Consider the following 26,063-nt stretch of genomic DNA (forward strand, 5'->3'; position numbering starts at 1 on the left):
GGTTTCTAAACAGCCCCTGTCAGCCAAATTGTATTTTGTTATTTCAAAGTGACTGTGGGAGTCTAATCCAGTTCAATTCCAGTAAATTTTAATGGAAATGCTCATACACAAAGGACAAAAAAAATGTTTAGCTGCTGTTAGATATTCAGGAAATCTAAATCTAATTTGCCCTCCTAATCAGCGCTTCGATCTCAGCAGTGCCTGTTGTTTCTCTGTTTCCTTATTGCAATTTCAACTGCAGCATCTATTTTCTATCAAAATACAGTTCTGTATAGACAATTCCATACAGAGTTTAAAATACAGCTTTAACCACAGGGGACAAAAGGGGATTTTCTTAAAAAACAAACTCATGGCAATATTGCTTTGACTTAAAAGTGTGTGTGGAAGCATGGAATAATAATAAAAAAGGATTATATCCATCAACAACAAAGTGGCCTTTTGTTTCTACACTTAGGGGAGATGATAAACATCTCAGGCAGATCCAGCCACAGCCTCCCTGAAACAGGTGTGCAAAGGACCTTTTTCAGTGGAAAAGGAGGAATGAGAGCTGGTGGCTTCTGCCCAGGAAGGACAAGGACATGGGAGCTGGGACAGAGCTCCCCTGAGAGGACATCACTGTCCCATCCATGGAACAGCAGCTAGCCAGGAGCAGAAGTAGTCCCAGGAGAGACATGTGAATGCTTCAATGGAATAAATGCTCAGAGGTACAAACTAAACACAATTCCTGTTCCAAAAACCAGGCAGAAACTCCTGGGCCCACAGAGCTGAGGGGAAGGGCAGACAGGGCCTGCTGGGGTCAGGAACAGGAGAGTCTCACCCTACAATCCTCTGCTCCCACTGCCTAACTCAGGGCTGCAGAAATTTTGAGCCTCACTAATTATGGATAATCCTACAAAAAATGAAGCTGATCAGGAAAACAGACAGAGGACCTCCTTCATCGCCCAGCTTGGAGGGCTCAGCAGACTGCAAGGTGTATGAGAGACACAGCATGAGGTGTTCTGTCCATTCCCTGGTTTAATCCAGAGCTTTAGCCACCACAGTTATTTCTAAAGTTTGCCAGCAACACAGCAAACTTAAGCAGTAGCTGTAACATTATTAAAATTGCAAGTTATTAAAATAATCCCACAGCAGGAAAGCAAGCTGAGGGATGAGGCCACAGCTGAAGGTATCTTTGGTTTTAGTTTGGGTTAGGAGCTAAGGTTTCACAGTAAAAAAATTAAAGCTCTTAAAGGAAGTAGATGAGGAAAAAGGATGGACAACCTACAGCCATTGGTATTCTGGATTGCCAAACACAGAGAATTCCTCAAAAAACTGTGCAACAAACTCTGAAAACAAGCCCATGATTTGGCTTTAGAGATTTTTTCCCCAAAGCAAACACCATTCATTTACCTAAAGTGCATTCCCAAGCAATCACCAGCCCACAGACCTTAACCTATTTCCGAGGCAATAATGGAATTAGATTTGAATCAAAGTTCAGAGCTTTTGATAATTCTGTGCTCTCACTTTGCCCTGGGCAATATTTGCCTCTTATTAAAGCCGTGTCCTGGTTCTGAGTAGATGAATCACTGTACAGATAACAGTGGGCTTTAGCCAGACACTGGTATTAAACCCAGTGTCTATGGACAGGTTTCATTCTAACCTCCTGTGCCCCAACTCCAGTCCTGACCCTGGAGGAGGAATGAACCCCCGAAGTGTCCTCAGGAGCACCCTGGATACATCAGGGTTTCTGTGTTAAACATTATGCCAAGCTCAAGGTGGTACTGCTGGATTTTTGATGCAGGTTTTTGCAATTTTTTAATGACCTTTAAAAAAAAAAATCTTAAAAATGCACTTATAAAAGTCTGAAAAATTTCCTCAAAAGCTCTGCAATAGGAAAAAAGAAGAAAATACCCTGAGCTTGTTCACTGCATAAACACAGCCACATGCTGGGGGTTGTTGTAATTAAACCAAAAATGTTTAAAGGAGTGAAAAAACCTTAGAAAATCTTTTGAATGTGTCTAAAAATATTATAGAACACAGAATGGTTTGGGTTGGAAGGGACCAAAAGCTCATCTCATTCCATCCCCTGCTATGGGCAGGGACATCTTCCCCTATCCCAGGATGCTCCAAACCCTATCCAACCTGGTTTTGGACACTCCAAGGGATCCAGGGGCAGCCACAGCTTCTCTGGCAACCCTGTGCCAATGCCTCCCCATCCTTCCAGGGAAGAATTTCTTCCCAATATCCAATCCAAATTTCCCACTTTTCAGCCTGAAAAAACAATGAAACTCCTCCTAAGAATATATAACTGATAAATTTAATTAATATCTTTCAGCTGCTAATATTAAACTATTTCAACGTATTGCTGTGTAGGATCTTTCTTACTCTTATCTACATGATACATTTACCCTCAAGAGAAGACATCTCATTAAAAAAATTACAAACACTTTCTTTGAAAAAAAATTATTCTTTCAAGCTGTCTCATGAAAAGACAACTCTTTTGTCTGAGGGCGCAGGATCAGGTTATTAAATACTGGGATTCCCAAATGGCCCTTTAGGAAGAGTCAGGGCCGCCCAGTGCCACGTCCTTGCTGGAGGAAGCACAGTTTGGTTGGGTGACAAAAGTCAGGAAAAAGGACCCCATGGAACAGAAACCAACACCCCCACAGGCCACTCGCTGTGACACAGAACTGTGGGGCCACAAACCCGACCATGTGACAAACTACCCCAGGACAAGTGAGGAGGGAACACTCCTTCACTTCCCCATCCCTGCTCTAATGAGAAAATGTCTTATAAAGTAACTCTTGTTCGTGTCCTTTATCCTCAAATTTATAACCGTCTCCGACAGTGCAGTCAAGGGTGAAGGTTATTTGTGTCATACTTGCCAAGAAAGTGCCCCTTTCAACACTTAAGGAACACAGTCAAACTACAGATAAAGGAGCAGACAAAAAAGATTCTGTCTTTCCCAAGTATTATTTATCTCCTCTATGTTCTTTGTTTCCCTAATGGTGGAGATACCAGCCAGAGTGGGATTCACAGACATAAATCCTTGAGCCCAAGTGTGTAATTTAATTTTCTTTCATTTGGAGCTAACATCAGATGGGGATCCCGAGGGTCAGAGTCAAAGCTCACCCTTCTGAAATACTCTGGTGTTATTTTTTCTAAGAAATGGGTCTCAAATTCATACTTAGAAAATAAAATCAAAATAAAATCAAATTAGGGAAGAGTTTATGGTAAAATTCTCTATGAGAAGGTCAGCTGGACAAGATATTATTGGGTTTTCCCTTATTCAGGTAAAGTTTGTCAGTATAAAAAAGTTGTTACAATCCCAGTGTGTTAAATATAATGTTTAGACACTAACTGCTTCCAAGGCACTTCCCATTTCCAGCCATGGCCATTCAAAACCAGGTACAGAAATGACTTTAGCCACTGGTACAGTCGCCCAGGACCCTCTCCTGGTTGTATCCCTTTTGTTGTTCCCATGCCAGCCCCGTCTGGGTGGAGGGACAGGCAGGAGTCCTGTGCTGCTCAGAGAAGAGTGCAGAGGAGCTCAGAGTCACAGTTCACCTCCTCCAGGGAATCATGGAATGGTTTCGGGTAGAAGGGACCATAAAATCACCCAGCTCCACCCCCTGCTATGGCCAGGGACACCCTCCCCTATCCCAGGCTGCTCCAAGCACCATCCAGCCTGGCCTTGGGCACTGCCAGGGATCCAGGGGCAGCCACAGCTGCTCTGGGCACCCTGTGCCAGGGCCTCACCACCCTCACAGCCAGGAATTCCTTCCCAATATCCCATCTCTCCCTACCCTCTGGCAGAGGGAATCCATTCCCTCTGTCCTTTCCCTCCATCCTTTGTCCCCAGTTCCTCTCCAGCTCTCCTGGAGCCCCTTCAGGCCCTGGAAGGAGCTCTAAGATCACCCTCGAGCTTTCTCTTCTCCAGATGAACACCCCCGGCTCTCCCAGCCTCGCTGTACAGCAGAGCTGTACAGGAGGTGTTTCTCTCTATATCACACTCCCTGGCACAACAAGGCATTTACATGAAGATTAGATCATTTTTTCCCCTGTGCCACGGCCGTTTGTGAAGCGATTCCCGGTGTTTGTGAGGGCTGGGCCGCGGGAGGGCCGGGACGCAGGGAGCCATCCCTGTGCCCGTGCCTGCGCGGGGGCCGGGCCCTCTGCTAATAACACGGCTAAGACAGTTAATAAGGCTCCCGATGAATGATTAGGATGGATTTCTGCACTGCTAATTTCCGTAACTATCACTCTCTGAAAGACAGCTCCAGGGATTTCGGGCCCGGGGTGCCTCTGTCTGTGCGAACACAGAGCCGCTTTATCCACCCGCGCTTCAAATTGGCGGATCCCCTTTCACTGACCTAATGTGCACTGCACTTTAAAATGATACAATATTTTGAAACATGCAACTGCTTTGCTGATACTGTCTGTGCCTAAAAGCCTCGGAGCAGTCCAACAATGCCTCGGATCTCCTGCTCTGGGAGGTAACACAAAGCCTTGGCATGTGCTCTCTGGGCTCTTTTTTTGGCTGCTGTTTTGGGCCTTTGGGTGGGGATCCACTTTCGTTGGGAGAGCTCCCACCCCAAAGATGCATTCTCACATCCTCTGGAGCAGGATCCATCATTGCCATGTGGCTGTCACAGCTGGGTTGTGTCCCCATGTCACACTGGGACAACACCAACCCCTTTCTGCCACTCTTTGCACAATGGGTTCGTGGCCTGTTGGCTCTGATATGGCACAGAGGGGTCCTGAGCTGTGCTCAGCATCACCCACACACCTGAACGAGGAGCAAAACAGGTCTGGCTGTGGAAATTGCATGTGGGGTGACAAACTCCACACATCGGTCAGGCAGGGAACAGAGGCTGTGTCAGTGAAAATCAGGAGAGAGGTCCATGTTCTTTCACACACACACACTTGTGCCAGGCCCCCTCCTCACTAAAAAGGCTCAATATAGGCCAAAACAGGCTTTTTGATACAGTCCAATTTTTTGAACAACTTGTTGGACAGGTTTGTTGCTCACTCCATTGTAAGCCAAACAAATGAATTCATTTTTCTTCATCTCCATTCAACCCACATGTGCAGACACCTTCACTCAGCCCTGATTTTCGAAGAACCTAAGGTGAACCCATCCAATAAATTTTCCTTTTTGAAGATCTTTCCTATCTTACTGACCTCTCTGAAGCAGAATTCTCTGTAGTCATCAACCTCAGAATTATTATTAGGAATTCTGGGATTCTGGAGGCAAACCAAGAAAAAAACATCCCAAAGCCAATGACTGCATTAATTATTCCAAGTGCTACTGCTAGGTTTAAGCTGTCCTCCTGAATCCCAGGAAGAATTCAAGATTAAAACACCAAGTCATACTTGAAGGGGTGTTTATACACACAGATGACACTACGTGCAAGCTACTGATGTATTATATTAAACAGTGTATTTTCATATATTACTTATTGCTATTTTCGCACTCTGAGTTGGGATGTGGCAGTGAAAATACCTGAGAGCTTGAGACAATGTCCAAGTTTCTGTCAGAACGGAATGTAATTAGTGCAAATTAAGCAGCATCCTGAGAAGGAGGAGGTCAGGGAGAACTGGCAGGGTCGAACTGGGTCATTACAAAACATTTTTATAGCCAGGCAAGCAGGAGGGATCCCAAGTTACCTATTGCTGCTGTGGTCTGAACTCCCCCTGCATCCCAGACCCTGCTTTTCCACACAGATCAGGAGAGGAATCCATTGATTTTATTGGCAGCAACCAAAGAGCTGCGAATTAAAACCATAAAAAATCAGCACAGTTGTTCTTTTCTCCTTTTAAATTTTGGATTTTAAAATAGGGAGAAACAAAGTGGGCCCATGAAAGCCCCATGGGCTGTTACATTTCTGTGCTGGGTTTTGTGGCACTTGATGACTCAGGAGGAAAAGCCTTAAAGCTTATTTATCCACAAATGGAAATGTCAAAGTAAGGCACCACAAATTTACCCCCAAACCTCCACCATTTTTATTGTCTGAAGGCTTGAAAATGATGACACTCCTAAGGAGGCCTCGACTGGCCTTCAGAGGGTTCCAAAGCTTTGCTTCAGAGATGCCATCTGAATATTTAGGTCAGAATTACTGATTTTATAGATGTCCATGTGCACACACGTGCCTGTCTGTCATGTGTGTCTGGGTGTGCACACACAGGTGTGCAGGGATGACACTGCAGGTACCAGCTATTGGCCATCCCAATTTTCTGGGTTAGGATTTCCATAAGAACAGGCTCTGTCCTGCTACTTTTCTGTTAGAGGGATATTTCCCAACATACTTTGCAGCCACACAAATTTTTTGGTACCCCAAAAAATCTCATTTACAATAATCTAGTTTTTAATAGGTTACAACCACAACATGCTGGTTTTATAGGATTGTCCTCTTGAGCATTTTGCACCATGCTAAGGTCTAAGGAAACTACTCCAAATTTCTGGCACTGCAGTCACATTGCACTGCAATGCACTGCAGAAACTCCGAATTTGGTGTGTGCAGTGAACAGAGACCTTCTCACCTGCAGGATAGTATCTCCCACAGCCTCCCTGCAGATGAAATGGTGCTGGACCTTCTGTGGAACAACTGCCCCAGAGAAAAGGTCACCAGTGCATCAGACATCCAGCCCATGGAATCACAGAACCACTGAGGTTGGAAAAGATGTTTCCAAAAGACCATTGAGTCCAACCTGTGCCCCATCCCCACCTCGTCACCCAGCCCACAGTGCTGAGGTGTCACATCCAGTTACTTCTTGAACTTCTCCGAGGATGAGGACTCCAGCACCTCCCTGGGCAGCCCCTTCCAAAGCCTGACCACCTTTGCCATGAAGAAATTTCTCCTGAAAAGCATGGGCCAAAATCAATGGGATTTGGAGAGCATCGTTGTTCCAGACCCATGTGAAATCTATGGAAGGGGAAGTTGCACTGGTTGGACTGGAAGCTGTTTCGAAGGCAACTGAAATAATTTTGATGTGTGATGCTGGAAAGGCCCTTTATGGTGGATAATGGCCCTGCCTGTTTTCCATAGAAGGCCATGAGCACCAGGCTCTTCCCACAGGGCAATGACAGTTTCTACAAATGCTCCCTTTCTGTCTTGGAACTTTACATTTCAGAAAAGTTCCAGGTGGGAGGGATGGAGATGAGGAAGGGAACCCTGAGCAATTCATGCGTCCCATACCTTCCTCCCCAGCAGCTGCTCAGCCCAAGATCTCTGTGCTATAGACTTTTTCCTGCCTCTGACAAAACACTAAAAACCCCTCCAGCATGACAACAAAAAATAAATATCAAAAGAACATTTGAAGAGCTCAATAAATTGATCATATTCTGCTGAACCTTCACCCTTGTAACGATAGTACCATTTAAATGCTAATGTCATTTTTAAAAAAGTCAATTACAGGAGTTTTAAAGTAATGGAGTCAGCAGTCTCGATGTAAATCTGTTATATTAATCTGCTCCCTACACTGTATCCATGGGCACTGATGCATTCACCCCCTTTCCCCTGGAGGGAACGTTCCCTCACAGTGGTACCAGTAATTGAATCAAGTTGATACAGACACCAAAAATATTGTAAGTCTTGTAGGTAATGAAAAGCATATGTTGATAAAGCCAGTTGCTGTAATTTTGGATAAAAGAGCACTGACATTTGGGAAGTTCAAAATTAGAATTAACCCTTTGATGATGAAGTGACCTGAAGTCATCTTTACATGTTAATTTCACAAAGAAAAACTGCTTGAAATCTGCCATGAGACAGCTGAGATCCTCTACCTCCCATTTTCTCTGTTTATCCCAAATTAAATTCACATCCATAAAGACTTTTGCAAATTTTTTCTTCAAACTGGTTTAGATAAAACATAACAGGATCAGAAAACAAATATTACTCAAGTCCAAATTCACTTCTGCACCTTTCACAGGCCTAAAGAAGCAAGAGATATTTTGGCTTAGGGAGGTAAATGGATGCAGCAGAAATCTCCAGGTGCCAGTCCCTACTCAGCAGATTTTGAGTGTTGTTCCAAACTGAACAGAATCACAGGATCACAGAATTATAAAATCATTTAGGTTGGAAAAGATCTCCGATTATCAAGTGCAACCTTTGATTAATCTCCAATATCTGGTACATACAAATAGTGTTTGGAAGTACCAAACCCAAACAAATTATCATTTGAGGTGGGACTTTTAGTTATGAACAAACTTGGATAAACCCCAACATTTTGCAGTTCCTCTGATTATGTTGGCCCATAAGGAACCATTCAAGTTATTATTGCAGTGGGCTTCAAACAGATCCACAGCCTTCCCTACTCCCACAGCTCATGAAATGTTTCTCACATTAGAGGATTCATTTAGGTTCAGGGAAACAGGGGATAATGAACCCTAGGAGTGAGGCTGAACTCCCTGACTGGTGTAAAATCACAAATACCTGCACATACCCATGAGTCCTCCCATATACAAAGAGGTGTCATCATTTATGACAGAAGAAAAAACCTGCTGAGAACTTCCAGACAGTCGGAGCTATCAGAAATAAAATACTAAACAAACATATATTTCTAAGTAGTAGTAGCAAGGGAATTGCATTCAGCACTGCTCTGAGGCAGAAAGAGAACCTCCAGATAAAATTGTCATGGAATCCATCCCACTTGTCACATAAACACTGCGCTGGGTTTGCTGGTAAGAAGGGCTGATTAATGGTTCACCAAGATTTTCCTGCTTCTGCCTTTTGTGAATTGATTCTCAAGTTTACATCTAATACAATTCCAGCTGATGTCACACACACACCACAGAAATATTTCCAGTGCCATCATAAATCCGAACAGTTTGGAACAGGGCGTTCTCAGGGATTTTGTTAACTCGGGGCCTTCCTCTGCCACAGCTCAGAGGTTAAAGGGACCCACAAACATCAAAACAACACTGGATTTAAGCACAGAACTCAGAACATGCCTGACAGCATTTCCACGTTCTCTGAGCCTGGAACTTCTCCTGAAATGCTGGAGACGAGTCTTTAGAGAAATCAATCCCGAATTTTGGAGTTTTGTTAGTACCAAAGCAGCCGATATCTGTCCCCTCAGCATTCCCATTTCACTTGGAGCACCCAGGGTGGCTTGGGGATTATTTGCATGGTTTTTTTAACAAATGAACTCCAAAGCTGGATCCCATTCCTACCAAATCTTCCCACACAACTCCACTCACAATGCCCTGGAAGTCGTGTATCCAGGCAGAGTTTATTCCATTGGAATAATAATATCCAGAAATTTCCTGTCATTTTTGATGTAGACCCGCCATGGGGAGCAGAAGCACAGCCCTTATAGACTCCATAGGGACACAAACACCTACGGGCTCCTTTGAGACCAAACTGTCCTGCAAGCTGAGACTTTGGAAGAAAAAGGAAAAGAAGGAAATTCTTCCAAGAGTTATGTGAAAGGGAATGATCCTTCCAATGAAAGATTTGCCTGAAAGAAAGCCTGGATTCAGGCTCGGCACTGATGAGAAATGAATAATAGAAGATAAAAAATGGGATTTTCCCTGTTCCAGAGGCAGGAGTGGGATGGGGGGACTGAACCTTAAGGCAGTTCCGCGGCAGCGCCGAGAGGGGGAACCCTCGCCCAGGCCGAGCGCCGGGGGCGGACGGGGATAACGGGAATAACGGGAATAACAGGGGATAACGGGAATAACTGGAATAACCGGGGATAATGGGGGATAACGGGAATAACTGGAATAACCGGGGATAATGGGGGATAACGGGAATAACGGGAATAACCGGGGATAACGGGAATAACGAGGGATAACGGGAATAACCGGGGGATAACGGGAATAACCGGGGATAACGGGAATAACGGGAATAACCGGGGATAACGGGAATAACCGGGGATAACGGGAATAACAGGAATAACAGGGGATAATGGGAATAACGGGAATAACCGGGGATAACGGGAATAACGGGAATAACCGGGGATAATGGGAATAACGGGGGATAACGGGAATAACGGGAATAACCGGGGATAACGGGAATAACCGGGGATAACGGGGATAACGGGAATAACGGGAATAACCGGGGATAACCGGGGATAACGGGAATAACCGGGGATAATGGGAATAACGGGGCATAACGGGAATAACGGGAATAACCGGGGATAACGGGAATAACGGGGGATAACGGGAATAACGGGAATAACCGGGGATAACGGGAATAACGGGAATAACAGGGGATAACGGGAATAACTGGGGATAACGGGGGATAACGGGAATAACGGGAATAACCGGGGATAACGGGAATAACGGGGGATAACGGGAATAACGGGAATAACCGGGGATAACGGGAATAACCGGGGATAATGAGAATAACGGGAATGACCGGGGATAACGGGAATAACGGGGGATAACGGGAATAACGGGAATAACCGGGGATAAAGGGAATAACGGGAATAACTGGGGATAACGGGGAATAACGGGAATAACGGGAATAACCGGGGATAACGGGGAATAACGGGAATAACAGGAATAACCGGGGATAACGGGGGATAACGGGGGATAACGGGAATAACGGGAATAACCGGGGATAACGGGAATAACCGGGGATAATGAGAATAACGGGAATGACCGGGGATAACGGGAATAACTGGAATAACGGGAATAACGGGAATAACGGGGGGATAACGGGGGATAACGGGAATAACGGGAATAACCGGGGGATAACGGGCATAACCGGAATAATGGGAATAACCAGGGGATAACCGTGGGATAATGGGGGGATAACGGGAATAACAGGAATAACTGGGGGATAATGGGCATAACGGGAATAATGGGGGGATAACGGGGGATAACGGGCATAACGGGAATAATGGGGAATTAATGGGGGATAATGGGGGCATAACAGGGGAATAACAGTGAGTTAACGGAAATAATGGAGATAATGGAAATAACGGGGGATAATGGGGGATAACGGGAATAATGGGGGACAATGGGGGATAGTGGGAATAATGGGGTGTAACAGGGATAACGGGGTAATGGGGGATAATGAGAATAATGGAGGATTACGGGAATAACAGGGAGTAACGGGAATAACGAGAATAACGGGGGGATAACTGGAATTATGAGGGGTAACGGGGGTAATGGGGGAATAATGGGGGACAACAAGGGAGAAGGGAGGATAACAGGAATAAGGGGGGACAGAGGGAATAACGGTAGCATAACGGGGTAGTGGGAATAACAAGAATAACGGGGTAAAGGGGAATAAGAGGAATAGTGGGGGTTAATGGGGGAATAATGGGAGTAATGGGAATAGTGGAGGGTAACAGGGAGGAAATGGGGGACAACGCGGGGGTAATGGGAATAATGGGACATAACAGGAATAACGGGGGGTAATGGGGGGTAATGGGGCACTCCCAGGCACGCTGCTGTGGTGGGCACAGGGATGAGGAGAAGTGGGAGCAGGGAATGCCCCTTGGCAATGCAGCCATGGCCCATCCATCACAGCCACCAGCAGTTCCTTGGCCAGGGGTGTTCCAGGAGGAGTAAGGGACACATGGAAGCAGGACAGGTAGGCTTAACATGGGAAATTATGGGGAATTATGGAAATTAATCTGTAGTTCAGTAATATTTAATAGTGATCTATTTTGTGGAAAGATGCTCTCTGTGTCCCTCGTCCATGGGAATTCCCCGTCCTGGACACTGCACTGAGAACTGCTTAGGTTGTCACAGCACAGGGATTGCCTGGGTTTGGGAAAACTTTTGGTTAAGCCTCAAATGAAGCCCCTGTATTCTCAGTGGTTCCTCCAGGAATGCCAAAGGCCAGGCTGGTTCACTGCCCATCAGCTGGAGCAACACTGAGACACAGGGACACTCCCAGGGGATGCTCTCCAGAGGATGCTCTTCTAAGGGTTTTCGCTCCTGAGGGGCTGGGGTAGGTGGGGATAGGGCCAAGAGGTGACACCAAAATGCCCCAGGCCTGTGTGACACCTCTTCCTGTTCTTCCACAGATCTCCCCTGATGTCTCCTCAAACAGCCATTAAGGAAACCTCCTCCTGTAGCAGGAATCCTCCACAAGAGCAGCTCAGACCCAACAAAACCGATTTCAAACAGTGTTAAAAGACAATGAAATCCAAAGTATTCCTGAAAAAATGGGGTGCAGTGGGGACAACCCCACAGTCTCCCCCAGCCCATGGTTCCAGGAACACCCTGCACACAAACAGCAGCCAAAGTGAAGCACCAGCTGAAGAAAGAGTGGAAGGAACAGTCTGGAACCAGTCTGAACCAAACAAACAGAGAGTGGAGACTTTTGTTTGTTTACAATCCCTCTTTTCCCTCCTTTTCAATTCATAAAGTAACAAGGAAAAGCAAGTGCAGCCCAAGCTGTCCTGCAACCTGGAGTATCTTGATGGACTGGAAGAGCTTGGAGGTCTTTTCCAAAATAAATGATGCTGTGATCTTCTGCCCCAGGTCTGCAAAATCCCAGCTGGGAATGGTTTTCCAATCATTCCAACTGCTTTGCCTGGCACAGCAATGTTCATCTTTCAGCAGCAGAAACAACATTAAACTGGGGGTTAAGAAATCGGGAAATCAGACCTGTGCAAAGGGGTGACGACTTAAATCTTTCCGACTCAAAGAAACCCAAAACTCAGGAGTTGTCCTGAATTCCTACCACAGCCCCAAACCAATTTAACATTTAAAAAGTAACAGTGAGTTTTGATTTCTACACCTTTTATTTCCTAGTTTTGCTATGAAACCAATGGCACTAAAATATTCCTGAAATATCTGCATAGATCAGGGTAGAGAAAAGTTGGGAAGCAGGAGAATCATCCCTGAGCCAGCCCAGCCTGTCACACAGCCACAGCCGTCACTGTGCTCACCTGAACTTGCTGATGCTCAGGGGTTCTATAGCCCTTTGCTGAGTAATTTACAACCTAACTGCAATTATTCTGCTCTCAATTAGTTATTTTTGTGGTTTTCAGTGGCTCCACATGCAAACAGCCCAAGAAATGTGGGAAGAACACCCAATCCCATGGTGGTTTTGTCAGCACTGTGTGTGCTTGTGCAAAGGCTTCCCCTTGAGACGGATGCTGGATTAACAATCCCAATCCCCCTGAAATCCATGGGAAAACTCCTCCTTGCTCTGCTTGGGCCACAATTCTACATCCGAATTTTTGGATCCAAGTACAACAAGTTCTTTAGCTCCGTGTCCATATTGCAGGTGCAGCAACATGGCTTAGTGGTTATTTAAAATTAAACCGTAGCTGTTTCTAGAGGACCAAGTACTCTGAGTTTCCTTGCAAACGTGAAGATTTTTAACTCTTCTCATCCAAAAATCAAACTCCTCTCATCTTCCAATTGAAACTTGGACATAGTTTCTTGTAGGAGCACATTTTCCAGTTAGAAAATTCTAAAAACAAACGGTTCAGACATTTTTATAGGCATAAAAACTCAAGCCAAGTTGGTTAGTGGTTTCAGATGCTTTTTATTTGCAAATCAGAAAGGGCTTCATTTATAAATTGAAATTGTACTGGCTGCTAATCCTGAAGGCAGACTCAGGCCTTTGGCTCTGCTTGGAGAAGGAGAAATAATGCATTTTAAAGACAAATTATTTCATTTGGACTAATGAGTGCTGTGGTTGGACAGGACATTTATTTTATAACAAAACTCATAGAAGAGGTCCTTTACATTGGGAGTTACACTGTTTTAAGGGGACACTGCCCTCCACTGTGGATCTGCATCACAGTCCTGCTCCCAAATGTGGAACTTGGGAATTTTAGGGATAATTCCTGGTCCTCTGGGAAGCACAGGCTCTTTACACAAGGTGCTGCACCACCACACTGCTGAGGAGCTCCCAGTCCACCCCATTCAGAGACAGAATCGAGTTTCCCCTGTTTGGAAGCTGGCTCTGATGAGATGATGAAGGTGCTCAAGCATTCCCACAAGTTTGTGCTGGGACATGCTCATCCCAAATCCCTGAAAGCATGGGCTGCCTCTCTCAAATTTCTACCCAAATTTCAGCAACTCTCCCCTTCATGATGCACAGTAGTAACTTTTTGATTACAGAATCACAGAATCACAGAATCACAGAATCACTGAGGTTGGAAAACACCTCCAAGACCAACCTGTGACCAATCCCCAATCCCCACCTTGTCACCAGTCCAGAGTTCTGAGTGCCATGTCCAGGAGTTCCTTGGACACCTCCAGGGATGTGGATTCCAAACCTCCCCTGCTAAAGCCTCAAAGCCTGACCACCCTTTCCATGGAGAAATTCCTCCTGATGTCCAACCTGAACCTCCACTGGCCCAGCTTGAGGCTGTTTCCTTTCACCCTGTCACTACTTGCTGAGAGAAGAGAATAATTAAGAGATTGTTCTTCTCATTGAGTAAGGCACTCAAGATGGGAGAGCTGTGTCTGAGCTGTGAGTCTGCAGCACAGTTTAATATTGTAGCTTTGAAAATGTCCATGTTTTGGTGTCTTGTTTCTGAACAAGATGTACAAAGCAGGAAATATTTTTAAAAGCTGTGTTCAAAAGGCAGAGATTAATGCACCAGAGCTGGGTTATCTTTCTACACCTAAAGCAAGGCTGGACAGGAGTTTCTCCATTTCTTCCTGTCCTAATTTCCCTCCTGCAAGACACGTCTGCAACATTTGCTGATCTCAGCTCACCCATTTCTCATCCAGCAGACTGTGAAAACCAGCAGCCACAATGGCAGTTTTGCACCAGCTGCTCACACTCTTGAAAGGCTTCCCAAAAACCACTGTAACCCCTTCACAGAACACCTTGTTTCTGTCCTCAGCACATCACACCTGCCTCACAAAAAACAATGGGGAGAAGCTCCTCCAGCATCCCTGAGTACACTGTCAGAGCACCCAGGAAAATCCAGTCTGAATTGGTACCTTGGAGGAAGTGCCAAGTAGCCAAGTGACAAAGAAAACAGGGCCTGTTTCAAGGAATTCATAAGTCAGGAGTGAAGCAAGACATAAAAGAAACAGGCCAGAGCACGAGGAGGGAAGAGCTGAGCCAGGTTTGCTGTTTGCTTCCCAAGCTCCTCACTGCAGTTCCATGGTTGGGGATCACACCTGGGGGATTCCCAGGGATCAAGGTGAACTCACAGCCCAGAGATCAGAGAAAATTCCAATGGCTGCAAGGACAAAGGTGGCACAAAAACAACAGCAGTGGGAAACTATGGGCAAAACTTAAGCCTCCTGTAGGAACAGTTTAATAGTTACATGAAACAGGTACAAAACAGTTTCTGATGGGTTCCCCAACCCAGCCCAGAACAAATCCTGAAATTAACCCCATTAATTCCCTGAAATAATTCCTGGCACTCTCTCTGGTCTGTGGCCTTCTGTTAAATTTTTTTTTCTCTCCCTAATGGAAAGGAAAATCCCTGGTGCTGGGGGGCTGCTGCCCCTCTGCTTCCCTGGCTGAGCCCAGGGCTCGTTATCACACCCGGGCAGCCTCTGCGCTGTCTCCTGCAATTGTTCCTGCTCAAGCCACTTTTCTATTTTTTTTTTTTTTTTGGAAGGCTGCTGGTGGTGTTTTGTAATTTATAGCAAAATAAGAAATGACTCCTTAGAACAGAAACCATTCTGTTGTTGCAGAGGCCTTTTTTAGCTGTGTTTGAAGAGCTGAGGAAAAGCTGTTCTATCGCTTGCCATCGAACCACGCAGACTCTTCTTCCTAACACCTCCCACAGGCCACATATCAAATCTGCACTTCCTACAAATGATAAGTAGCATTCATTTTGATCATTCACAGTTGTTTTGGGGGTTGGTAGGTGATAGGCTTCTCTCTCAGTCTCTCACCTCCTCCCCAAACTGTCTGTGGCTCTCCTGTGCCAGCCCTGCCAGCGGAACCAGAGGGTTTCCTGCTCAGGGGACAGCACAAACACAAAGCTGGGGTGTTCTGAGCCCTCTCCACCACAGTCCCAGCCCCCAGGGATTACAAACAGTGCTCTGCCTGACTTCTTGGAGGTCCAGCTCATTGTCTGGAAGCCACAGCTATACCAGACAGGTCACCAGGCATTGGGATCTGCACCAGCACTGCAGAGCCTCACCTGGCTCTTAACGCCTCTAAAATGAATCCTGAAATTTAATTTCCAGGCTTGCAGAGGATTCCCTTTGCCACTCCAGGCCATCCCAGAAACAGATGAGATTTCAGCTACGCTCGGCCAGTACCAGGTGCACTCTCCCTGCTCCCTCCCAGGAACAGGCTGGTGTTTCACTTGGATTTTCTCCTCCTTTATGGCGAAAAATCCCTGCTTGGGCATAACTTCTTTTGGACAATCCTGGGATCTGGTGTCTCCCAGGAAGGGCTTATCTGGCTGTCAGATATATGTCAGAGCACAGAGCATCCCAATGTTCCCTGTGGGAGTCCTGGACCTTGGGAACAAACCTGGAGAACACTGTCCCTGTTCCTCCACACATGCCCTAGCTGAACATTCCCATTCTTCCCAACCACTTCAATCTGACCAATGTTACCCAAAAAACAACCACTTCTTGGGGGCCCCAGCCTCAGGCTTTGTCAGGATCCCAGAACTGTGGTTTATCTGCTTCCATGTCCCATAAAAGTGTGGATTTCAATGTTCATACTCCAGGAGTAGAGCTTTAGGCACCTCAGCAGGACTGGCACCACCCAGTGCAGCCAATCTCTGCCTGTGGATCCATGGGATCCATTCCTTCTCACCCCAATCCTCCTATCAAGCTGCCCAGCAAAAGTTCCCAGAGTGGCTCATGTTTTTCAAAAATACTCCCCAGTCCATAAGTAGCCACACTTGGTGAAAATTGTATTTTTAGGATTTAAAAGCAGCTTTTCTGAGAGTTTTCCAGCTTCTAACCATCCCCAAGGATGTTTTTAATGTTCCAGTAAATAAGGGACTAAAGAAGAACTCTTGATCAAACAGAAGAAAACCTGAACTGTTTTAAATCCACAAAACCTGAATATTTTTTTAAATCCTTGAAAGTGCATTAATGGGCTCAGTGGTCTGTTAATGATTTTACTTTTACGCTGTTTTCTTAGGACCACACATTTGTTTTCCACAGATATCGAAGTGCTGAGGAAACCTACAAAACTGCTCAGGAGGTACTTTGTGTTCACTTCTGACTACGAGGGACGAGCACTTGAACAAGTTTGGAGTGTTTGCAGCCTCTTCAGTGTTTCAAAACCACCTCAGAGTCCTCAGCACTGCATGGGAGGAGGTTCTTGGCCTGAAATCTGATGGGATTTGATTTATTTGTAGGGGCATTTCAGATGTGAACACTGCCCTGGTGGAAGCCTCTGCTGCCTGTTGTATTCAACAAAACAATTTGTGCCAAAATACAAAATCTGTCCCCCACAAATACCTGGGCAATGCTTTATTCTGGGGGCTCCTTTCCACATGTGCAGTGTTTGCTCCCTCCCAGCTGAGTGTCCTAAGCCACAGAACAACCCATGAATCTCACAGGATTCTTGTAATGGCTTTTAAACCCTGCATTGTGGGCTGTTTATGGCGCAGTTGCATTTGCTTTGGAGATTTGTTTTAATGCTGTTGGTGTTATTTAGAGAGATATTAAATTCAAACAGCTTTATGGTTGCTAATAAACATCTATTACCATTACAGACATTCTGATATAAAAGCCTCATACAGGTGCTTTCTCTCAACTATGCAGATTTGATTGATTAGGCCACAGTAGTTTATTTTACACTTCAGTGGTCACTAAATCTATCATTAAGATTAAAAATTGCAGTTTGTGCAGACTGGGAATAACTACACATTTAAGCTGTAAAATAAAAGTCACTTTACCAAAATTCAAGGAAAGGGGAGGAGGGTTGGGGGGAACACAACACAGAGCAGGTTAAAAGAAAAACAGTTTTGTAACACCTTATTCAGTTCTTCAGAAGATGAATTTCATGGAATCACATACTGGTTTGGGTTGGAAAGGACCTTAAAAATAATTTTGTTCCACCCGTTGCCATGGGCAGGGACACCTTCTGCTATCCCAGGCTGCTCCAAGCCCCATCCAGTCTGGCCTTGGGCACTTCCAGGGATCCAGGGGCAGCCACAGCTGCTTTGGGCACCCTCTGCCAGGGCCTCACCACCCTCCCAGGGAAGGATTTTTTCCATATTTCCATATATCCACCCTGAACTTCCCCTCTGTGTGACACTGTTCCCCCTTGTCCTGTCACTCCAGGCCCTTGTAAAAAACTCCATCTTTGCTGGGCGTTTGTTGGCTCCTTCAGGAACTGGAAAGCTGCATTTAGGTCACCCCAAACCTTCTCTTGTCCATGCTGAGCATTCCCAACTCCCTCAGCCCTTCCTTGTGGGAGATGCTCTCCAGCCTCCCCACTAACACAGACTCTGTAAACTCCTGGGCTGCAAAGACGGAGATGATTCTGTTCCATCCATATTTTGGCCGGCACTGAGCCCCGTCCCCTCGGGGCACAGTAAAGCCCCCCAGCATTCCCTGTGGAGCAGTCCCATGGCATTTTGCCCCGCTGCCACCCGGAGCAGCCGCCGGAGCCGCGCTCCAAGGAGGGACTTGGCCGACTCCAGGCGTGACATTTGCACTCCCAATTGCGCCTGCAGCGCGGTGTCATTTGTTACTGTCTCCTGCATGAGCTGCAGCACGGTGCCCACCAGCCCCTGGTCCATCCCCCCGTAGCTCTGTGGAAGCCCAGGCTGCCGAGCCGTGCTCCGACAGTGACCACCTGGGAGCAGCTTGATAAATGGCCAGTTTATAATGCTGTCATGCCAGCTTTGTCCTGGGGGAAATGTGTGTCTCTCTCAAAACAGCTTATTACCAACCTGTGGCTGGGGCCATGATCAATCACGCTGATCAGATATGGCAAACATGGTAACTGATATAAAGAAGATTTCTCACTACACAGTTTGAGGTTAACGTGACAAATGATGGAGTGAGAAAGAATAACTTAGAGGGAAAAGGCAACCCATTAAAGGCTGAACTTAGAAGTGGTTTTGGGAAGCAGAGTTAACAACACGTCCTTGTGACATGAATTCCCTGCTCATTGAGGTAACCCTGAATACATTCCCTTGCAAATTCCTTGTATAATCCAGAAGGAGTGTTTTTTTTAAACATGCAGTCTGATTGCAAAGGGAAATTTAACCCCCCTACACCCACCCTTAGTTCTCGGATGTGATGAGTTACAGTGCAGGAAATGCAAGATTCCAGGTGAAAAGACTAGGGCAGAGATACACCCTATCTTGCCAAAATCCCAAAATAGTTTGAGGGATTCTATTGTCAGCCAGAGCAGAGCTATCTGAAAATGATGCTCTTCCCAGAATTCAATCTATTTGCCTTCAAAATCATGGAAGAAAAACAGTGGAACCCTGGGCACACATAACCCATCGGTGACAGTTTCCTAAAACATGCCCATAAAACACACCCTGTAAAACCTGATCCAAGGATGCCTCCATTGGTCCCTTTCACACTCCCAGGATTTCACTGAATGCTCTGACCATTAAAGCCCTTTAATTTTCCTGCTCACACAGTTCTGAGCCCAAACTGGGAGAGCTGGGTGCCAAATCTGTCCCGTTATCCTCTTGGTCTGGAGCAGGGAGCATCCCTCCAGGATCAGCACACAGGGCTGCAGCTCTTGGAGACCCTCTGGCAAGCATCTGATATTATTCACTTGGCTGAGTTTGTGAAAACGAAGCCTTATTTGCTGGCAAAATTAATGAGAAAAGAGTCTTCAATGAGACAATAATTTATGGCTTCCTTCGCCTGACAGGGAAACTTGTCCAACTCAATTCTTCACAGGAAAGGCAGATACTTTGGGGGGAAAAGTGTGGATTTCTTTCCAGAAACATGGTCTGTCATTTCAAAATCGGGTTCTTAGCTGGGTATTTTTTATTTTATGAAACCCTTCCAGAACTGATGAAGGTTGAAATAAATGGCCCTTTGTTCCCCTTCCCGTACCAGTGCATTTAATGACGGCGAAATAAAATTCTGCTCCGTGGCTGCTCGCCAGAGATCCGATGATACAACCAACTCACAACATATTTCAAATTTTGTGCTACATGAAAAGCGAGATGCATTCAGATAGGTTTGGGGCTGCACACGTCCAGCATTATCTCCTGCTAGTGCATGGAAAAGTGAGAGCTGCAAATCATATCTTTCTCCCCGAGACTCCCATCTCTAATCCGGCCATAAACACCAACTCTCTGCCTTTCAAACGCAGCAAACTGCCACGAGAAAAGCCAGAAATGCATCAGACAATAAAAAGAGGGATAATGGCCACCAAACTCCACTCTTCTCCCCCCTCTTTTTTGAACAGATAGGTTTTAGACTCTATAATAATCACGCAGCTAAGATACAAGGTCTCTTGTTGGCAATAACCTACATGACATGACTTAGAAGGCAGGTGTTACTGTAATTAGCTATTGTTTGACTATCAAAAGTCAGAGCTGATTAAAGCCACTAAGTACAAGTGCACTATTTTATTTCAAAGAATATTATGAACTGCATGCTGGGACTCTTTCACTGCGGCCCTACCTTCCGGAGTCTGCTAAGAGCCCATGCCAGCAGTAATCAAAACTAAAATCTGCATAAACCTTCAGGGTTTTAATTCAAGCAGAGCCCTTTCATTAGAAATATGTTACTTTATGAAATCTGGTCGCCAGCAAGGGGAGAAAAATGTGACTTCTTAAGAAAAGTGAATGGCATCTCTTTAGTGATTAACCCAAGATTAATGGAGGCTCCTACTGCTCGGCCTAAGTCCATTTTATTGCTAATTCATTTAGGTACTATTTCAGATGTACTTGATGAAAGTCACCTGCTAAGAAGTCATGTTTTGGCAAGCAAGGATAGCCATTATGGTCAAATCCCAAATAGAATTTTTATTAAAGAAGCTTTGAAAAGTGTCTTGTATTAGTCTTTCACAGACATACCATTTAATGTGCTCAATTAGTGAAAAATTTGGGGCCCAAGTCACTAATCAAACATTCATAATGCTTTTTTAAAATATTTTTTTAGTCCACATGCATCTCTTAATGTCCCAGGTAGGATGAACACTGCACTGAACAGGGACATTTATATTCAGACAAAAGCAGCAGTGCTGAGACTCACCAAGAAGTGGGTGGGATTTGGGTAAGTGCTCGGTGGGATCCCTGAAATGTTGGCTTGGCAGAGCATCTCTTTGTTCCCCAGGATGCTGTGGGGAGTGGGGACTTATGCAAATCACATGTTCCTCAAACTGTACCTAATCATCCAGCTTTGGCTTGTGTGCACGCCTGGAGCGTGAGGTTTGATCCCCTAAACACAAATCATTTTAGTTTTCGACTTTTCTGCAGTTTGTTCTTTCAAAAATGAGAGTTAAGGGGATTTAATGATTAGAGAGCCCAGAACCCTGGTCCTGTGTGCGCCCTGAGACCTTTCCTAGGCAGGCAAAGCACCTCCATAGCCCATGCAAAGTTCCTCCCCATTTTGGGCAAGATTTAGCCCGGTCCATGGGCAATTCCATAAGCATGGACATCCCTGCTAGGCATTTCTACCCTTCCCAAATCACTGAGCAACCCACCACGCTCCATCAGAGACTCTCTTGGTCTGAGCATTGCTTCCTTGCACTGAACAGGGAAATCCTGACATCCAGCCCAGGACCACTCTCTCTACAGAGATAAAAACCCTATTGCAGAGGTAGGTCTGGCCATCACAGAGCTTTAATTGGGCCCTTCTCTTTCAAAAATGGAAAAAACCCCAGTGTGGTGCTGGGGGAATGATCCCAGGTGAGGAAGATGCCCAGATGCTGCTGCTCTGCTCAGCCCCTCACCTGCCAGGCACCAAAACCCTACGCTGGTGAATAATTGATAACATTACTGATAACCATCACTCATCCCAGTGCTCACACTCGTTTGGGTGCTTGTGCAAAGCCAGAGCCTGAGAACCCCCCTTCACAAGCTGCACTGCTTGGTACCTGGCAAGGATGAGACAGTTTTGGTGACTGAAAAAGGGAAATCAATCAAAAAATGTCTGCTTTGGGTATTCTGTTCAGAGCTCTCTACTCACTGGGGGTGATGATTGACTTTGTAACCCAACAGCACACACGACCCAAACTCTGCTCGGAGAAGGGAAATGATCTGCTTCTCAAATGGATCTTTTTTATTTGTTAATGGCTGATCCAGTTTCCAAAATGCTGGCTGGAGCTGTCAGGATTAGTGAGAGCCACAAAACCAGGACTGCAGATGGAGGGTGCCCCAAAAGAGACGAACAGCTCCCTGATGGGTGTCAATGTCCCAAGGGGAGCAAAGTTTCCAACACTCTCGTGGCAAAATTCAGAATTATCAGGAATTGCACCACATCCTATGGTGGAATTCTGTTCCTGGGAGACTCCACAAAACCCAGCCTGGACTTAAAGCCCTTGGCTGGGGGAATGTGGTACTAAAGGAGCCGCCTGGGTGTGATAACAAAGTTATCCTAATCTGTCCCTCTTGTGTACTGGGGCACTCACACATGCAAATCTTGTCTTGTTCCACCGTGTTTGTTCACCTCCAGAGTCCTTCGGTGATTCAAATCTGTGTCTTACTATCCTATAATACCCTTGTCTAACAGTTCTTTTTAAATGCATGTGTTAATTATCTTGCCACCGCTGTAATTTCTCCCTGTAGTCCATTAATTAAGAGGTCACAATCTAAGAGCATGTTTACCCAATAAGCTTTCTTTTTTAATTATCCTAATTGCTTGGATACTGACAAAGACTCCATCCCTCCCCTTCCTCCGAGTGGATTAGAAAACGACATTTCAAAGCCCCACACAATGATGGGTCTGTAAAACACACATATATTTATATCTGTTTTTATAACTCCACGATGTTCAAACATCAAAGGTCAATGAGACACAAGGCGCTGCATTTGCATGGCTGTATAAAATGTAGAGACAAACTGCCCTCCATTAATTGATCCATTAGCCTGGAATGTTCTATTGGTCAGGAAAAATATAAGCAAAATCTTCAGAATAGGAACGAGATGGTTGTTCACAGCTTGGTGTGTCCTGGAGACCACCAGAGTGTCCTATCTTTGCCTGCTCCTGCAGGGATAGCTTTGGATAAAAGCAGGCAGAAATATAAATAAAGAAGGAAAAAGGCACTCAGCTTTCACTGCAGCAAAGATCAGTGTTATTCTCCCTGTCCCCAGTATTCCCTTCACATAGGTCACATCTTGGCAAGGTGGTCCTAATACCTTTTTTACTGACTTTGCAGAACTCAACAGACAAAATCTCTACCACTTAAAAAAATTTAAACCTTTCCTTTTGTGAAGTTTTTAAAAGGGAAAAGAAGTTACTTGAATTCCAGATAGGATTTTAACACAACAATTAGCAGAAATCATGTCCAGAAAAATTACTACTGTGACAGAATGTGGAATAACATTTGATATGTCGAGGAAAGTGATTTTTTTGTTGTTTGTTTGTTTTAATAAAGCCTACGTCTCATTCAGACCAGTCATCTCAGGAACTATATAACAGAAGTATAATTACTTAGAAATTGCTTAGGTAAGCGTGATTGATGCATGGTAAATAGATGTTTCCAGCACTTATTGTTTCTTCCTGATGGATTAGGAAAAGTTGTTTAACAGTTCATTTGACCAGTCTCTCCTGGTGTTTCTCGACTCTGGCTGTGCCAGTCAGCACCAGCAGCTCCTGGTAGTTTAAGTCTCTTTAATAAAGATTAAGATGTCAGAGGTCCTGCATTGCACAAAATCCCGATTTTATTAACTTCTCATTATCAGCTGAAATATGAAGTGCATTTCTTTTCATCTGGAGAGCAGCACTTTCTCAAGGGAAAGGACACAGATACATCAGCCACATTTAGGGTGGTTTAGAGCAGGTTTGCCACAGCCTTGGCTGATGCTGGGAGCTTTTTCTCGCCCAAGGGCACCCCATATGTGGATGATTCTACCCAGAAAGTTTGGGTACCACGGCTGTGGACAGGTTGCTGAGCTGGCAGTGGAGCTAAGCACTCACACTCTGGCACTTCAGTCAATCCATGAAAGAGCAGAAAAAGTGCTGGCCAGGAAGACTGAAACCTGAAAAGTCAGGACTCAGCCAACATTTCCCTCCTCACACCCAGCACATGTTGAGGAGTAACAGTAGCAAGACCACACAAAACTCATTGAAAGAGATCCCAGAGGTGTCCAAAGCGCACCCTGACCAGCAGGCAGATAAATTCTGATGCCACCGGAGTGAACTTGGGCAGCACCTGACAAAGTGAAAGTGCAGCAGCCCGGCGCAGCTCCCAATGTGGCACTTGCAAATGCTCCTGTTCAATCCTGCGTGTTTTATCACCACTCTCACCCCAAAATCCTGCAGGTCACTGCTACACGAACAGATGCTGCAGCAGGATCACACTCCCAGTCATGCTCTCAAGGGATTTCTGAAAGCTGACAAATTGATGTATTTTGCATATTTTAAAAGCGAGTCTTTGTGGAACTTCTCATTTTTGCAGGCTGCTGATTGCAGGGAGGGCAGAGCTGGCTCTGTGTGTGTTTGAACAGGCTGGCTCTTGCTGGGAAGCTCTCCATGGAAAGAGTTAAGAGGGAAAAACAGTTGTTGTGGTGTAACCCGGGCCCTGCAGCACGGGATCCCAGCCCCAGCAGCCTCCCGGGAGGGTTAAGCTCTATTACTTCTGGTCCCTGACACTGCTAATGGCACTCTCTAACTAATTGCATTTCTATACCTCCACATACGGCTGGGCAACAAATAAGCCCTTTAATCAAACAGCTTCATCTACTTCTAATTAATTCAATTTCTATGCCTTTTTAAGAGCACAGGAACATACAAAGATAGAGATGATGGAGCGCGTTCCGTGCCCGGCTGCCGACAACTGCTCTGCTCAAGATGTGTCCCCACCTCACACCTTCCGTGTCCCACCTGCTTGGATCAGGTTTTTCATTTTCTGCAGTTTGTTCTTTTGATAAGTGAGAGTTTAGGGGATGCCATGATTCAGGAGCCCGGAACCCAGGCCCTGTGTGCACCCTGAGATCTTTTCTACCCACACAAAGCACCTCCACCAAAGCCCACAGGTGCCTGTGTGGAATCATCCGTGTTTCCCTCAGCGAGTTGTTTTTGCGTTTGCCTCCGGGTTTAATGGCTTTTTGTTCCAGCAGAACCAGAGCTGGCCTTGCCCTGCGGGCGCTGAGGGACGACTGTGGCATCAGCTGAGCAAACAGAGGGGGGTGTTTGCACACCCAGACCCAACGCAAAGCCTTCAGTTCCAGGGCCACCAACTTGGAAGGAAAAGCTGATTCCTCCCCGACATTTACTTCTTTGATAAAACGGGTCGGTGTAGCAGGGAAAACAAAACCAAAAAAATATATCCCCCCCTCTCGGTATAAAGGATAGAGAGCCACATCTGCCGGGAGCTGCCTGTTGCAAAGGTATGTATGTACAAAAGGCACGATAAGTGGGTGCTGAGCAGCGAGGAGTGGCAATTATCAGTTGCACATATCATTAGAGTCTCTCAGCTTTTCAATGGCACGGAGCTCCCGACGCCGTGTTTGCTGGGCCAGGTAAAAGGGGACTCTTAATACTGTGCAAATATGACTTACCAAAGGACTTTGCTTTCTCACCTATTCTCGGGCTTTTCAAATCAACATTATTAATTGGTGGCTTATCGGTAAGTGCTGTCTGGCAGTTAAAGGATGTTTCCACCCAGTGCAACGATACATAGAAACTCAGCAATGTCAGCCACAAGGACAAAGAACTTCCAAGTTGAAACAGAAAAATGCTTTGACACCTTAAATCTTCTTTATAAAAGCACTGAGCATTCCGGCATTCACTTGCAGCTGTTATTCGATATTCTATCATCCTTGTTTTAACTTAATATATTAATTCAGAACTCTGGCTTACAGTTTAAACTATTAGACAGACCTTCATCCCCTTCCCCTTCCCCTTCCCTTTCTCCTTCCCCTTCCCCTTCCCCTTCCCCTTCCCTTTCCCTTTCCCCTTCCCCTTCCCCTTCCCCTTCCCCTTCCCCTTCCCTTTCCCTTTCCCCTTCCCCTTCCCCTTCCCCTTCCCCTTCCCCTTCCCCTTCCCCTTCCCTTTCCCCTTCCCCTTCCCCTTCTCTTTCCTCTCATTCTCCTTCTCTCTCCTTTTTCCCCTCTTTCTCTCTCTC

General features: G+C 45.6%; 1 protein-coding gene and 1 long non-coding RNA gene across 3 annotated transcripts in view; one reads left to right on the top strand and one right to left on the bottom strand.

Moving 5' to 3' along the window:
• The window catches only part of PRDM16 (PR/SET domain 16), a 285,146-nt gene that overhangs the window by 101,795 nt on the left and 157,288 nt on the right, over positions 1 to 26,063 (bottom strand). The window lies entirely within an intron of this gene.
• Positions 11,378 to 13,274, top strand: LOC147649546 (uncharacterized). The gene is made up of 2 exons (XR_015278758.1): positions 11,378 to 11,528; positions 11,968 to 13,274. It is a non-coding gene; the product is annotated as an uncharacterized LOC147649546 (long non-coding RNA).

The sequence above is a fragment of the Cyanistes caeruleus genome, chromosome 22 (assembly GCF_971803275.1).
Source record: "Cyanistes caeruleus chromosome 22, bCyaCae1.hap1.1, whole genome shotgun sequence".
NCBI classification, from domain to species: domain Eukaryota; kingdom Metazoa; phylum Chordata; class Aves; order Passeriformes; family Paridae; genus Cyanistes; species Cyanistes caeruleus.